Genomic DNA, 13,429 nt, shown 5'->3' on the forward strand with positions numbered 1-13,429 from the left:
TCTTACGATTTAAGTACAAAGAGCCGTGCCGACAGATTTCTGTCTTTGTCACATCAGCTTTTTCTTTATCATGTAGAAAAACAGTTAAATATGTCATCTTTACACTGACAGAAAGGAGAATTTCACTGGTCCAGCATACAGGGAGTGCAGAATTATTAGGCAAATGAGTATTTTGTCCACATCATCCTCTTCATGCATGTTGTCTTACTCCAAGCTGTATAGGCTCGAAAGCCTACTACCAATTAAGCATATTAGGTGATGTGCATCTCTGTAATGAGAAGGGGTGTGGTCTAATGACATCAACACCCTATATCAGGTGTGCATAATTATTAGGCAACATCCTTTCCTTTGGCAAAATGGGTCAAAAGAAGGACTTGACAGGCTCAGAAAAGTCAAAAATAGTGAGATATCTTGCAGAGGGATGCAGCAGTCTCAAAATTGCAAAGCTTCTGAAGCGTGATCATCGAACAATCAAGCGTTTCATTCAAAATAGTCAACAGGGTCGCAAGAAGCATGTGGAAAAACCAAGGCACAAAATAACTGCCCATGAACTGAGAAAAGTCAAGCGTGCAGCTGCCAAGATGCCACTTACCACCAGTTTGGCCATATTTCAGAGCTGCAACATCACTGGAGTGCCCAAAAGCACAAGGTGTGCAATACTCAGAGACATGGCCAAGGTAAGAAAGGCTGAAAGACGACCACCACTGAACAAGACACACAAGCTGAAACGTCAAGACTGGGCCAAGAAATATCTCAAGACTGGTTTTTCTAAGGTTTTATGAACTGATGAAATGAGAGTGAGTCTTGATGGGCCAGATGGATGGGCCCGTGGCTGGATTGGTAAAGGGCAGAGAGCTCCAGTCCCACTCAGACGCCAGCAAGGTGGAGGTGGAGTACTGGTTTGGGCTGGTATCATCAAAGATGAGCTTGTGGGGCCTTTTCGGGTTGAGGATGGAGTCAAGCTCAACTCCCAGTCCTACTGCCAGTTTCTGGAAGACACCTTCTTCAAGCAGTGGTACAGGAAGAAGATTTAGATTAGATTAGATTAGATTAGATAGAACTTTATTAATCCCTCGGGTGGGTTCCTCTGGGAAATTCGATTTCCAAAAAAGCACAGCACCGACAGAAGTTACAGAGTTACAGAATATTATATATATATATATATATATATATATATATATATATACACATATATAGAATAAATAGGAATAAAAATAAAAATACAAGTGAATTGCACATTTCAAGTATTGAGTCTATTGCACTGTTGACTATTTACAAAAAGTATTGCACAAGGTATTGTACAGTGAGGTGAAGAGGCACTACAGCTTAGTTGTTCCCCCCTCCTTTGTCCTCCTGTTTCCCCTCCCTCTCCCCTCCAGAGAGGAGTTAAACAGTCTGATGGCGTGTGGGACAAAGGAGTTTTTAAGTCTGTTAGTTCTTGTCTTGGGGAGAAGCAACCTGTCACTGAACAGACTCTTCTGGTTGTTAATGGCCGTGTGCAGAGGATGCCCAGCATTGTCCATAATGTCCATCAGTTTCTTTAATGTCCTTTTCTCTGCCACTGTCACCAGAGTGTCCAGCTTCATGCCGACCACAGAGCTAGCCCTCCTGATCAGTTTCTCCAGCCTGGATGAGTCCTTCTTTGCTGTGCTGCTCCCCCAGCACACCACAGCATAGAAAAGTACTCCAGCAACCACAGACTGGTAAAACATCCTCAGGAGCTTCCTGCAGATGTTAAAAGACCTCAGCCTCCTGAGGAAGTACAGTCGGCTTTGGGCTTTTTTATACAGGTGCTCTGTGTTGCATGACCAGTCCAGTTTATTGTCCACCCACAGCCCGAGGTACTTGTACTTGTTGACCACCTCCACCCCCTCTATCTGAACCGGTAGTGGACCTTCTCTGGACCTCCCGAAGTCCACAACCAGTTCCTTAGTCTTTGAGGTGTTGAGTTGCAGGTGGTTTGTGTGACTCCATGCGACAAAGTTCCTCACCAGACTTCTGTACTCCTCTTCCTGATCATCCCAGATACACCCCATGATGGCCGTGTCGTCTGCAAACTTCTGAATATGGCATAATTCAGAGTTGTAGCAGAAGTCAGAGGTGTACAGGGTGAAGAGAAGAGGGGACAGCACAGTTCCCTGTGGTGCTCCTGTGCTGCTGACCACTGTGTCAGACGTGATGTCCTTCAGCCTGACGTACTGTGGTCTGTCGGTGAGGTAGTCGGAGATCCAAGCCACCAGGCAGGGGTCCACCTCCATCCTGTTCAGTTTTTCCTGAAGCATACAGGGCCGGATGGTATTAAAGGCACTGGAAAAGTCAAGAAACAGGATCCTGACCGTGCCTTTTCCCCCATCCAGGTGTGAGTGGGCTCTGTGTAGGAGGTACAGGATGGCATCCTCCACTCCGACACCCGCCTTGTATGCAAACTGTAGTGGGTCCTGGGCATGTTGTACCTGTGGTCGGAGGAGGTTGAGGAAGAGCCGCTCTAGAGTCTTCATAAGATGTGACGTCAGTGCCACCGGTCGGAAGTCATTCAGCTCATTGGGCCGGTTCTTTTTGGGGACCGGGACGATGCAGGATGTCTTCCATAGGGCGGGCACTCTCCCCAGTCGCAGACTGAGGTTGAAGACTCGTTGTAGCGGCTCCCCAAGTTCAGCAGCACACGCCTTTAGCATCCTAGGACACACCTTGTCTGGGCCTGCTGCCTTTCTGGGGCGAAGCTTCCTCAGTTGTCTCCTGACCTGATCCACTGTGACACTGGGAGATGTTTGGGAGGAGGGGAGGGGGGGAGATGTCTTGCTGCTGAGAGAGGGATTGGAGGAGGGGGGTGTCATGGTGTCAGGAAGGGGGGGAAGCGAGGGAGGCAGGAGAGTGGGGATTGGACTCCGTAGTAAAGGTGAGGGTGGGGGGGTTGTGGGCTGGTCAAACCTGTTGAAGAAGTTGTTGAGTTCGTTTGCCTTCTCCACAGTCCCCCTCACTGTGCTTTTCTTGGTGTTGTGGCCTGTGATGGTTTTCACACCATTCCAGACCTCCCTCATATTGTTCCTCTCCAACTTCTGCTCCACCTTCCTCCTGTAGGTGTCCTTTGCTTCCCTCAGGCAGCGTTTCACCTCCCGCTGTGCTGCTTTCATCTCCTCCTTCACTTTGCTCCTGAAAGCCTTCTTCTTCATGTTGAGGACAGCTTTGACTTCCTGTGTTACCCACGGTTTGTTATTAGGATAACACCGTACCGTCTTAGCAGGGGCGACCGTGTCCACACAAAAGTTGAGGTAGTCTGTAAGACAGTGTGTCGCCCCCTCTATGTCCTCACCATGTGGGCTCAGGAGCACATCCCAGTCTGTGGTGTCATAGCAGTCCCTCAGAGCATCCTCCTTTTCTGGGGTCCATCTCCGGATGGAGCGCGTTGTGACAGGCTGCCTTTGGACGAGGGGTGTGTATTGTGGCTGTAGGTAAACCAGGTTGTGGTCTGACTTCCCTAGTGGGGGGAGGGGGGTGGCTCTGTATGCATCTCTCACATTAGCATACAGTAGGTCAATTGTCCTGTTGCTCCTTGTGGGACAATTCACAAACTGGTGAAAAGCAGCCAGAGTAGAGTCCAGTGTGGCATGGTTAAAGTCTCCAGATATAATAATGAAAGCCTCGGGGTTTTGTGTCTGAAGTCTTGCTGTGACTGTGTGTATTTTCTCACAGGCAGCTGTTGCGTCGGCCCTCGGAGGGATGTAAACACACACACAGATCACATGACTGAACTCCCGAGGTAGATAATATGGCCGCAAGCTAACAGCTAGCAGCTCCAGGTCCGGACGGCATACCGAAACTTTAACGGAGACGTGTCCAGGGTTACAGTATCTGTTGTTAACGTAGACAATGAGTCCCCCACCTCTGCTTTTTCCGCTGGCCTGCGTGTCCCTATCGGCTCTCACGGATGTGAAACCACATAGGTCTACGTTAGCCTGCGGCGTTAGCTCGGTTAGCCACGTCTCCGTGAAGATAAACAAGCTGCACTCACGGTATAGTCTGTGGTTGTTCAGAGCGCACAGTTCATCAATCTTATTCTGTAACGAGTTCACGTTGCCCATGATCACTGTCGGGATTGATGGTTTGAATCACCTCCGGTGATCCGCTCTCCTCACTCCAGCTTTGCAGCCTCTGTAGCTCCTCTTTAGCTCGGCCGGGATGTTGTGTCGCATGCCGGTCTGTCCCTTTGTTTTTAGTGCCAGCAGCTCCGCTCTCGAATAGATGAAGGAACTGGTTCCAGAAGTTTTTAAAAGTGCATTATCCATCTTGTATCGCTATATCTAAGAGGTATAAGTAGAGGAAGGTGAAAAAAAGTTTGAAAAGCCTAGTCTAAAAAAGTTAAAGTTAATAAAAAAGGTGCGGTGTTGCAGAGCTACTTGGAAAGGCTGCCGTCACTCCAGCGCCATCTTAGATTCATCTAAGAAGTCTGCATCCTTCAAGAAAAACATGATTTTCATGCAGGACAATGCTCCATCACACGCGTCCAAGTACTCCACAGCGTGGCTGGCAAGAAAGGGTATAAAAGAAGAAAAACTAATGACATGGCCTCCTTGTTCACCTGATCTGAACCCCATTGAGAACCTGTGGTCCATCATCAAATGTGAGATTTACAAGGAGGGAAAACAGTACACCTCTCTGAACAGTGTCTGGGAGGCTGTGGTTGCTGCTGCACGCAATGTTGATGGTGAACAGATCAAAACACTGACAGAATCCATGGATGGCAGGCTTTTGAGTGTCCTTGCAAAGAAAGGTGGCTATATTGGTCGCTGATTTGTTTTTGTTTTGTTTTTGAATGTCAGAAATGTATATTTGTGAATGTGGAGATGTTATATTGGTTTCACTGGTAAAAATAAATCATTGAAATGGGTATATATTTGTTTTTTGTTAAGTTGCCTAATAATTATGCACAGTAATAGTCACCTGCACACACAGATATCCCCCTAAAATAGCTCAAACTAAAAACAAACTAAAAACTACTTCCAAAAACATTCAGCTTTGATATTAATGAGTTTTTTGGGTTCATTGAGAACATGGTTGTTGTTCAATAATAAAATTATTCCTCAAAAATACAACTTGCCTAATAATTCTGCACTCCCTGTACAGTGAGCCACAGCCGCCCTATTTTGAAACTTCTTACATTTTCTCGTTACTTTTGGTTCAACAAATTTACAGGGAGTTATTGTTTCTGTCACTCTGAGCCTTCATTTAAAATAATCACCAGGGGACGTCACATAAAAAGAGATGACGTGTGCCATAGTAAAGGGTCCAAGTGGGCCGCTGTGTGGTTTTGATTTTTTGGCACAGCTCTGGAACGACTGCAGGTGTCCATAAGTTGTGGCCGCGGTACTTCAGCATCTAATGAGCCCTACAGAAGACGATCAAGCATAAAGGGAGTAACATGTCGTGGCAGGTAATTTCAAATGCAACGTTTCTATCAGCTGTGGAGATCAGGGAAATTATTTCACTGCTATGGTTCATGGTCATCATCATTACCATTGCAGTAATGACATTAATAACATAATCTACAGCATTGATATTGTATTCAGATGTTTAAACATATTGGTAGCCAATTAGCCTTTATTACAGGTGCAGTTATAACCACGTTAAACTGTTGAGTTAAATCTATAATCTTAAATGCTTTTGAATGCTTGTTATAATCTTAAATGTGTATGTGCTGATTCTGTTGCATTATAAAAGAAAGGCCTAACTCTGAGTACACTGTGTTAAAGTTGGAGAAGCGAGAGTCAGAAGATGGACCTGGCATGGAGACGAGGCGATGTTCTTTTCAAACTGTGTTAAAAGTCATTGTGGTTTTGATTTGACGTATGCATGTATTGTATCTGATGACGCATGAGGGGGCGTTAACCCTGATGAATCAAAAGCAATCTGAAGTGTCTTTTTGGGCGGAGATCTACAGCTGATGTTTTGCAGTGTACATCTCACCACGCTGCGTGTGGTCATTAAAATCAATTGTTTGACCAAGCTCTTCTGGACCATGGTTGTTTTTACTCTCCTCCTAAATATTGAACCCTTAACACAGCTCAACAAACATCAGCAAACACACAAACTGTTTTTGTGCAGTTTGTTTCACAGTGTGTTGCAGCTAAAAGCTGCTGTATTTCACAGAGACAGAAACGAGTTTGAGATAACTTCACTCAGAGATGGAGAAAGAATACAGGACAGGAAGAGGAGAGCTTATATTTAAAGGTATGGACTGCTCAGGACTGCTTGATGCAAATTTAAAGCTTGCATGGATTTCCTCATGTTCTCATATTGTGAAACACGCTGCAAAGCAAACCAACTGTGTTATTTAAAGAGCACATGAAAATCCTCTGCAGGTTAGTGCAGGATAATCAGGTTAGTTTACAGTAAAGAACTGCGTGTGACTGATGCACAATGGCTGTGGTGCTCGTGGTCTGTTACATCAAGTGTAACAGAGATGGATATGAATTTCAGCTGGTGATGCTTAAATATAGAAAAAAAAGACTGTGTAAACAGCGTCCTGTCAGTGTAGAGGGTGGAAATCAGCCAGGACAGTTCATGAAATACCTGCTTGCATCTTGTTGATTTGTGTAAAGAGCCACTACAGCTGATTTTAGGGTTCCCCCACTCTAAGATGGAAACCCCTGCTGAGCAAAATGAACAAAGGCTGCTCTCAGTTTTGCCAGAAAACATCTCAATGATCCCCGAGACTTTTGGGAAAATACTCTGTGGCCTGTTGAACTATCTCTGCTGCTCGTCTGCAGAAGTGACGAGTATCTCAGCCTTCCACACAGTGAGCCTTGTCTCTTCCTTCAGATTGTATCATGGACTTAAGATCTGTGGTTTGATCTTTCCTGGTTTATTTCTCAATGATCTCACTTGCTACAGTGACTACAATAAAAACATCCCGTTTGTGGAACAGCACATATGTGTCTGATCACTCTGCACTGCACGCTCAATACAAATCCCACCGCCAGTAAGGACCTCAGTCACAAAGAGAAAACCTCAACACATGCACAATACATGAATCCCAGCTGTCATAATGTGCACCAAAAAGGGATTAATACTGTTTTTTCTGCCCTTGCAGCGCTTTCTGTCATCTAGAGCCAGTTAATGTTTCCAGACCAGCCCTAAAGAAGTGAAAATGAATCCACTGTGTGTGCACACATGTCATTGTTTTTAAGCCCCACAGATACAATCATAGTTTAACTGTACAATGCAATGTAGTCCAAATAATCCAGCACATATACAGCAGTGTTAGGGTTCAAATATCAAGGAGGGATACAGGAGGTAATCCAAAAAAATAACAACACTGATCCGGCCGGGTGAAGTCAAATGATGATTTTAATGACACGCGTGGAGAGACGACCGCTGTACGCAGACAGCATCGATCTCTAACTAACAATGCACAAGCAGATGTTTTATACCATTAGGGCTTAAATTTAATGACGCCCCTTCAACGTCAAACAGATACAATAGATACGTAGGTTTCACAACCAAAAAAGTTTCATTAACGATTTTAAAAAAAGTTCAAAAGAGCATCTTATTCGCCTCCGCGCCAGGTGTCTTCCGGTGGCTGTCTCCCCTCGCTTCTCCAAAACCTCGAACCATGCTCTGCAACAAACTAGCAATTCTGCACGCACAAAAATGCAGTGACCAGCAAATATTTTAACTCCTTGAACTCTTTCAAAATGCTATATTTTAGGTTTTACCTTTGGTAGAATCACACTTTTACTTTTCTGTGTTCGTGTATTTGAAGTGAAATTAAAGCTAATTATGGTTCAATGGCAAGAAAGTGAAAGTGGAAAGTGCTAAAAATAGAGAATTATCCTTTTAAGTGAATCTAAATATTTTCCTTCCTCTGTCTAAAAAAAAAGATTCATCTCCTCTCTCTGTTTATACCAACTCTACTGTCTGACTGGCTTTTGGAGACTCAGATTTGAAGCCAAACAGAAAAATCAATTTTGTTTTCACTGAATGTTTTCTAACAGTAAATATTTTTCTAACATTTGTTTCCAGTTTCTGTCTTTTCATGTGTTGTCCCTTAATCTGAACTGGAACCAAATGAAGCAGAGTGTAATCACCTACGAGCCATCCCGTCACAGTGAGTGGAAGCTACAGTATCATATACTGGCTCTTTGTGATTTACAATGTGAGCTATTCATGGTGGCCTAAAACAAACTGTGTGCATGCTCCTGTTGTTAAAGGGAATCCTCCTGCAAAGCCACAAGTCAGCGTCACCTCTGTTTCCAGGGCCCTATTTCAGGAAGCCGGTTTAGTGCAAACTCTGAGTAAGTATACCCTGAGTTAACGAAAACTCTGGGTTTTCGGTTTCACAAAGCGAGTTTAGATTAATTCTGAGTGAGTTACTATGACGACACACTCCGTGAAGCTAACCTGCCCCCTAGCAGGTTTACTACAACTAACCCTGACCTTCTCCGCCTCTTTGTCAGAAACCTGACTGTAGGAAGTGTCAGACATGGCGTGTCCCTTCCTTGAAGAGCCAGTAGATGTTGAAGCCCAAATTCTCCGCAGAGCTCTCCGCCGGGAGAGAGTGATTAGAGCGCGTTCGGACATTTTATCATTTCCTGATGATTTCCTGTGTGAACGTTACCGTTTTTCAGCACAATCTATAATTTATTTGAATAACATCCTCAGGCCCAATATTGCTCATGTGACACATCGCGGACATCCTCTCAGTTCTGTACATATTATTTGTATTGCACTTCGGTTTTTTGCAAACAGGAGCTTTCTGTATAATATTGGTTTCCAAGGCTACCGTCTGTCGGGCAGTCAGGAATGTTACAGTTGCACTGAAACGTCTCCTGTACTCGTTTGTGGTGTTCCCCGGTCACAGACCCACAAGATTTATCAAAGAGGGATGCCACAAAATTGCAGGTATCAGGATGAACGAAACTTAATACATGATGTGGTGATACTTGAACTACTACTTAAATTTTACATTTATTCTCACGGTTCCCAGGCGTGATTGGCTGTATAGATGGCACTCACATTCCAATCATTGCTCCTTCAGTAAATGAAGGAGACTATGTGAACAGGAAGTCTTTCCACAGCATTAATGTACAGGTACATAGTTCCCTGTAGCATTTCAAACTAACAAATTATTTCATCATAGTAATGGATGCTAATTTGTGTTCTCTGCACTGTGAAGATCATATGTGATGCTGCCAACATTATCACAAATGTGGAAGCCAAGTGGCCAGGCTCTGTGAGTGGTGGTGGTGGTGGACCCCCACCTGTTTTTCAGGCCTCCGCTTTTTTTTTCTTTCTGTTGGCTATAACGGGTCACATTTGAGCATACAGAGTAAGCAAATATGTACTTGTAATGTGCTCAGATAATTTCAATAAGTGCTTACAGACAGAAAATTAATGTAGCCTCTAACTGCAATTGATTTACATCGGACAAACAGACCAAGCACTATGGCTCATAATACAATTACACCTTACCTGTTTGGACTATATTTTTATATTTCATTTTTACTTGCTACCAGGAACGTTTGGGGCCTGTTGGGTTGCACCTGCGCTCACATCACATCACAAAATAAAATGTATGAAATAAAAAATAAAATAAAATATAATGAAATATAATAAGATAACGTGTTAAATGGGTGGAAATCCCTAGATCAATGTTTAAATTAACACTCACGCATTGACTCTGTCGGCTTTGTTTTGCCATGCATGCTCCCTTTCTTTTGCAGCTGAAGCTGTGTTACTTTTTTCCCGCAAAATTTGCATGTTATCAGCATATACTGCCATCAGAATTTCGGCCTCAAGCGCTGTAAAATACATTGACCGCGCCTTCTTTCCCTCCGTCTCCATGGTGACTCGCTTAATCTGTGCTCCACTAATCAGGGCTTTATGTATCCTCATGCGCGCGCTTAACTTGGGGTTAAAGCAACTCCGCGTTGACTGAACTAATTGTTATCAGCCTTTCTGAAACCGAATATTCCGAGTTGGACAGTTCGGGGTTACTCAACCCTGAGTATCGTTTTTCACTCTGAGTTTTCTAAACCGGCTTCCTGAAATAGGGCCCTGCTTGTCCAAAGTGAACCGTGATGAAAAGATCAATTCATACAGAAGTGAAGCAGGAGTATCAGTCATGGACGCACGAGTTTGTTTGTTTTGTGGAACCACAAGGGAGCCTGGAGTGACTGGAGCTCCACTGGATCATCACCAGTAGGAAGAAAAAAAAACCCACCACGTGGAACTTTTTTGTAGAATCGTTGCAAATTTTCCAGCACACAGTGGATGTGATCTGGGAATGCAGTTTCTTGCAACGTGTACTCAGATATTTATGCAATACTTATGTAAGAATGCTGTTTGTTGACTTCAGCTCAGCATTCAGTACAGGCATTCCCTCCAAGCTGATCACCAAACTTGTGGATTTTGGACTCAGCAACTCCAGGCGACCATGGTTCAGGGGATTGGGAAGCTCATCTATAACTGGAAGGTTGCCGGTTTGATCCCCCTGGTCGTTGTGTCCTTAGACAAGACGCTATATAAATGTAATCCATTATTATTATTATTATTATTATTATTATTATTATTATCTGTACCTGGATCATGGACTTTCTGACCAACAGACCCTGGCATGTAAGGTCAGGCTATAACTGCTCTACCACCATCACACTCAACACTGGCACTCCACAGGGCTGTGTGCTGAGCCCGTTCCTCTATGACTGCAGACCTCGGTCCGGATCCAACTCCATCATCCAGTCTGCAGATGACACCGCGGTGACTGTCTCATCAGAGACAATGATGAGTCTGCTACAGGGAAGAGTAAAGCACCTAGCTGTGTGGTGCTGACAATAACCTGCTCCTGAATACCAGCAAAACCAAAGAGCTCATTGTGGACTTCAGGAGGGAGAACAGAGACCCCCATGTCCCCATCTACATAAATGGCACAGCTGTTGAATGGGTCTCCAGCTTCAAGTTCTTGGGGACCCACATCTCTGAGAATCTGTCCTGGTCAACTGACACCTCCAGCCTGGTCAAGAAGGCCCATCAGCGCCTTTTTTTCCTTGAGGACACTGAAGAAGAACCACCTGTCTACTGACATACTGGTTAACTTCTACCACTATGTGATAGAGAGCATCCTGACCAACTGTGTCACACTCTGGTATGGGAACTGTTGCTGGCCACAAGGCACTGCAGCGGGTTGGGCAGTTTTCACCACAGGGCCTCCACTTCCTGCCATTGAGGATGTCCACAAGAAGAGATGTCTATGCCGAGCACGCATCATTCTCAGGGACTCCTCTCATCCTGCCAATAAACTCCTCCAGCTCCTCCCCCCCAGAAGGTGCTACAGGAGCCTTCAGACTAAAACCAGCAGGTTTAGGAACAGCTCCTCCCCCACAGCTGTCACCCTACTGAACTCAGCCCCCGCTGAACCTTTCGATCCACACTCACTGAACCCTTCTACACTCCTCCTCCCAGTGACCATGATTTCATTCTCAACATTGTTACGTTCTAAGTCTAGGCGTGTCTTGAACGCAACACAACATTGGCCCACCACACTCCACCCAAAACAAGAACCCAAACAATAGTATCTTTTAAAATGCTAAGCAGCCATTTATTTGCTTCAGCAGTGAGCAGTGCCGAAAATAAACAAAACTCCCTAATGGTCCCTACGCTTTCCTACCCAAAATGAAAAACCAAACAAAAGACAATTCACTTACCTAACTCGCTACATGAAAAACAGGAGAAAACTTAATCAACAAAAATGGCTTCTCACGCCTACTAGGCTGCTGCAGTGAACAATATATAAATCAAATTCAAATCAAATTCAAATTTTATTTGTCACACACACACAACCATACACAGTATGACATGGGGGTGAAATGCTTGTAGCTGTACAATGCCCGACCATTAAATGACAGAAGAAAAGTTTTACAATATTTACAATTTACTACAAAAATTTACAAATTAACTTAGGAATTTACAGTAAAGAATGTGCAAATAGCAGAAGAGATTATAAAGATAAGGATTATAAATTATAGGAATTATAGAATTATAGGAAATGTGTGGTGGTGCGTGTGGTGACGTGTGTGAGAGTCCAGTCTTATAGTGACGTGTTTGGGAGAGTGGTGGAAAAAAGGTGGAAAAAATACTCAATTGCTACTTTACAAATCTATTTACAGCTATATACAAAACTACGATACCAACACCACAATGATCACGACGCATGACAAACTGAAACACAGGGCTTAAATACATAGAGGGAGCAATCAGGGAACCGACAACAGGAGGGAAACACAGCTGGGGCAAATCAGAACTGACGAGACAAGGAAGCGTAACCTGAACACACTGAGATAAGACAGACCTTCAAAGTAAAACAGGAAACACATAACAGTCACGCCTAACACAAAACACTGACAACATTGGATCGTAACAACATTCACCACATGCTCACATTGGTTACTGCTATAGTTTTACGACACTGACAGTCTCTGTTATAGTGCCTACACTGTTCACTGTTACAGTCTGTTCAGAGAGCTACGCTTCCACTGCTGTAGATATATTCATAGCACTCTGTAGATCTGTTTACCTCACACCGATACATCTGCATATATGTAGCACATCTGTATATTTGTTCACAGTACACCTGTATATCTGCCCATCTGTACAGCAATACAGAACATCTGTATGCTACACCATCTGTATATCTGTACATATGTATACAACAGTACATCTGTATATCTGCTCTCTACTGAACTTATACATAATCTGCTCTTATTGCACTTACTGATTAGATGCAAACTGTATTTTGTTACCCTGTATTTAGACATGTGTAATGACAAACGTTGAATTCTAAATGCTATCCTAAACATTTAAACAGCTACAGGAGAAGTTTTTAGAAGACCAGTAAAGAGAGCATGGAGGCAGATGGAGGATGCCAAGTCCACTGTATCTACACACTTCCTGTTTCCACCTCATCCTTCCAGTGCTTTACTACTATGGGCTCAATTGTGGTCATAAATATTTTGTACTTGTAAATCAGTTTTGTACTTGTAAATCAGGATTTGTGTGTGTAAAAAAGATTTGTGTGTGGACTTATCCAAAAAATATGTGTGAAAGTCTGCACTAAACTTTCAAGTTACAAGTACGAATTTTGACCCTATTTTTCTTCCTCTCATCTGATTGGCCAATGTCATGTCAATCACAAATTTAACTATCCAATCAGAGAACACGATTGCGTGTCCCGCGAAAAATTGGCAACACAAAAAAAGAGAAATGAAATGACTATTTAGTGTATATCAATGTGTGTGTCTCCTATATGATATATGCAAGTGACATTTTTTACTGTAACAGCGATTCATACAGGAAAATAATGACCAATGACCGCAGCCGCGTTGTACATTTTTTTCAGTTTCAATATTTTTTTCGGTTTCATGTCAAGGTGGCATTG

General features: G+C 43.6%; 1 protein-coding gene across 9 annotated transcripts in view; it reads right to left on the reverse strand.

Annotated features, from left to right (window-relative positions):
* LOC113027744 (rab3 GTPase-activating protein catalytic subunit-like) overlaps nucleotides 1–13,429 on the reverse strand; it is a 54,785-nt gene that overhangs the window by 27,203 nt on the left and 14,153 nt on the right. The window lies entirely within an intron of this gene.

The sequence above is a fragment of the Astatotilapia calliptera genome, chromosome 8, assembly GCF_964374335.1.
Source record: "Astatotilapia calliptera chromosome 8, fAstCal68.1, whole genome shotgun sequence".
Classification (NCBI taxonomy): Eukaryota; Metazoa; Chordata; class Actinopteri; order Cichliformes; family Cichlidae; genus Astatotilapia; species Astatotilapia calliptera.